Source organism: Chaetura pelagica, unplaced genomic scaffold (genome assembly GCF_000747805.2).
Source record: "Chaetura pelagica isolate M959 unplaced genomic scaffold, ChaPel_1.0 scaffold212, whole genome shotgun sequence".
NCBI lineage: Eukaryota > Metazoa > Chordata > Aves > Apodiformes > Apodidae > Chaetura > Chaetura pelagica.
Genome location: NW_009952365.1, coordinates 71,294 through 74,731, shown reverse-complemented (window position 1 = coordinate 74,731; position 3,438 = coordinate 71,294). Strand labels below are relative to the sequence as shown.

General features: G+C 47.0%; 1 protein-coding gene across 1 annotated transcript in view; it reads right to left on the bottom strand.

Moving 5' to 3' along the window:
• Positions 1 to 3,438, bottom strand: part of NFIA (nuclear factor I/A) — a 243,208-nt gene that overhangs the window by 173,152 nt on the left and 66,618 nt on the right. The window lies entirely within an intron of this gene.

Sequence of the window (3,438 nt, the reverse complement as noted above, 5' to 3'; positions counted from 1 at the left end):
GAAAGAGTTTGCTCTGAAAAGGCAACCATGGGGTGGCTACAGACCCTCTGTGGTTATCTGTGGAAGTGGAGAGGTTCAGTCACATACAGGGTAACTAGGATCTGCATAAACAGGTTCTCAGAAATGTTCTCTTAGCATTTTAGTTCACTTTTCTCGCACCACAGGTATACCCAGCCAGCTCCACAGAGAGAAACAATCCAAATACACCGAGGAAAGAACAACTTATTTTACATTTCTGAATCCTGTAATAATATTTGCTCTGAAGGTCTCCAGTTCCCTCTACCAGAGAGAGAGGGGGAAAGAGAAAGAGAAAGGGAGTGTGTGGATACAAGTACAAAGAGAAACACACACATTTAACATGATGTCAGACCCTTATCTGGCCTTAAAAAATTGGCAGAAGGGTTGACTTCTTTATAGCATTAGACCATTAAAGCTACAAAACCTCAATTAAAAAACTGCCATAAGATTTTTTTACTTTGTTCCAGAAGGATATAAAACCAATTATGAAGGAAAAAATCTGCTTTTTACATGAAAAGTCCAAACCATAATTTCTGCTACACTTAATGTTACTGTTCTAGGATGACTTTAACTCCCGTATCATTATTTTTTATTTACTATTTATTTTGCATTTTCTATTCTGTACTTGATAAGGCATTAAAAATCCAAATTAAGTAATACAACATATCACTAATACGGTTTATTTTCCCTAAGGCCACAAACACACCAAACCAGTTTGTTTACCCTTGGTTTATTCTTGCCTGTAAGCAATTCAGAGCAGGGACAATAGGAAGGAGTGGAGCGCAGCACTAGCAGGATTCAACCCAGAATGGCATTTACTGTGGCTACTTGCATCCCTCACACGAAAAATCTAGTAACTATTCCTCAAAACAAAGTAATGGTAGGCTTTTTTAATGAAGTAACAAGAAGACACGGGCCCTTTATTTTTCTTTGTCAGGTCCAATCAGAGATACAGCATGAGAACCATGAATGCTCTTATTGTACTTGCCCTCTTTATATAAAGATTTCAAGATGCAATCCCAGATGGGTCTCTGGTTTAGATCTTGGTGTTTATCTACGGCAACAGTATCTGTCTTAGGAACATACAGGGTTGATAAGAGGGATAAATCCAATGGGAGCACTAAGAGGATAGTAATCGGCCTATGCTCCAGTGGATTTGGATCCGTTTGGGGGGGAAATCAAGCTGTCCCTGTAAGATGTATAAGGCAGGAAAAAAAAACCCACATAGGTAGAAAAGGTTTATGCCCATTAGTCTGTGCTTTAGGCAGTCTCAGTGCTGAGGAAGGTCATTTCTCCTTCTTTGCAAGCACGTCCACCACTGCTCAGCAGGGAAGGGGAGCAGGGCCCTGGCTTGCACAGCACCCCTGGGCATGCACTCTGCCCTCCCACCCTGCAGGGTTCCTCCAGCAAAACTCTGCTCTCCTGATTACTCCACTGGCGGGAGGACCAGGAGATGTTAAAGGACTGTTTTGAAACCAGCAAGTTCTCAATGTGTGTAGGCACATGGTGCTTCTCCAACACGATGGCCATACTTGTCCTGGCTGGCTTCCAACTCTTGTAATTACATGCCGCTGACCCAGCGACCCCTCGCAGTTTCCATAGGCTGTGTTAGCTTTCCCTCCCTATTGTGTTGCTTTACACTTCCCAAGAGTTGCCATGTGCAGCCCAGAGACACCTGCATTTTGCAGATGAAGCTACAGAATGCCACTTACCTCCTCAGGGAAGCTTAATTAATGTATTACCGTGAAATTGGTTTGGTGCTAGAAGGTGCTACTGTGGTGTAAGATCAGTAATGACAAACCCAAGTAACGATGGTTACTTGACGAGGAAAACCAGTGTTTCATGTAGGTTCTCCTTCTTTCAGAGACATGCCTTGAAAAAAAATCAGAAGGTTTTTTCTAGAAAGACTTTTTTTGCACTTACTCCAACCCCTCAGATGGCCCCAGCTCAGCAGCGTGCAGCTCTGGGCGCTGCCTTTAACGTGTGTTCGTTTGTTTTCTGAGGGAAGAGGAATTAAAGGAGAAACCAGGACACATGAGGCAGGTTGGAGATCTGCTGCAGGGACGACAGGGTTAAACCAGCCCTGAGCACTATGGAGCATGTTTGAAGGAAGTCTCACAAAAGTAATTTTAACTCTCTCCGTCTCGCTCTCTCCCTCCCTCGCTTTCTCCTCCCTGTCTTCTTCCCCCCGTTGTCTTCCCGGTTGTACATTATTCCTCATTCTTTACATTGCATTGATAGTAATTCCTCATTCCACTGAAGCTGTGTATTAAAAGTGCCAGTTCTGAGCTTCTGCTGTGCAAGGGGAAAGAAAGGAAGAAAGAAAAAAAAGAAAGGAAAAAAGTGGTGGCATTCAGTTCCTGTGAGCTCTTGCTCACTTTGAGCACTGTTCCTATTACACAATAATGTGTTATTTTGTTGAATTTTGGCATCCATCTAGCTTGTCTGGTCAGGAGCCAAAAAATTAGAGTGTGTCAGTCCACCAGTTCCTCTGCAGAGAAGTGCTCCCCTCGCCCAGCGCGTGCTCCGCGCTCCTGGCCCCAGGCCAGCAAGGGAAATCCATTTTACATAAAGAATGCACAGAGCCCGCGCGCTCAGGAGACTTTTCTACCTACTAAAATAACTTTATGGACAAATGCCAGTCTGCGAGACACACGCAGCAGAGGACGTTTGGCACCAAAAAAAAACAACAATAAAAAGCAACAACCCAACAACAACACCACCACCACACACACAAAAAAACCCCCGAGGTGCAGCGCTCCCGTGGAGGTACCAAAGTTTTTCAGACAACGAGGAAATGGCTGTCAGTGCCGTCGTGGCACGTCACGTGGCTTGGCACCGCCCGCCCCATTGGCCGGCCCCGCAGCCGGGGCAGCCGCCATGTAAGGAGCGGAGCTTCGCCCCTCGCTGCATTCTTAAAATGGCGGACCTGCCGCGCGCCCGGCGAGGCGAGCCCAGCCCCAGCCCCAGGGCTCGCTCCTTTTCTGTTGTGTTCCCCCCCCGACTTGGGGTTTTTTTTTTTCTTTTTGTTTTTTTTTTTCTTCCTCCCCCCTCCTTTCCCCCCTCTGCTGAAGTTTTTATAAACCTTTACAGATTTGAGTAGAAACAGATTTCTCGCAACTTGCTCTGCGTCTCAGTTTCACAGCTCAGCATACACTCAGGCACTGTCAAAAGCTTGACAGCGTTCCAGGGAAAATATTAACTGTAAACTTTCCGACGGGAATTGAAGGCACACACGGCTCCCGTCAGGATGTCCCCTCCGCCCGAGCGCGGGGAGGGAGGCAACGTTTCCACCCGTTTCCAGAGCTCCCGCCAGCGCAAAAGCCGCCGCGACCCCCAAGGATGGTCCCGCTCGGGCGCGTCGCGGGCGCGATGAAGAGGGACGCCTCCTCGCTGGCGACGCACACTGCCTCCCAGGCC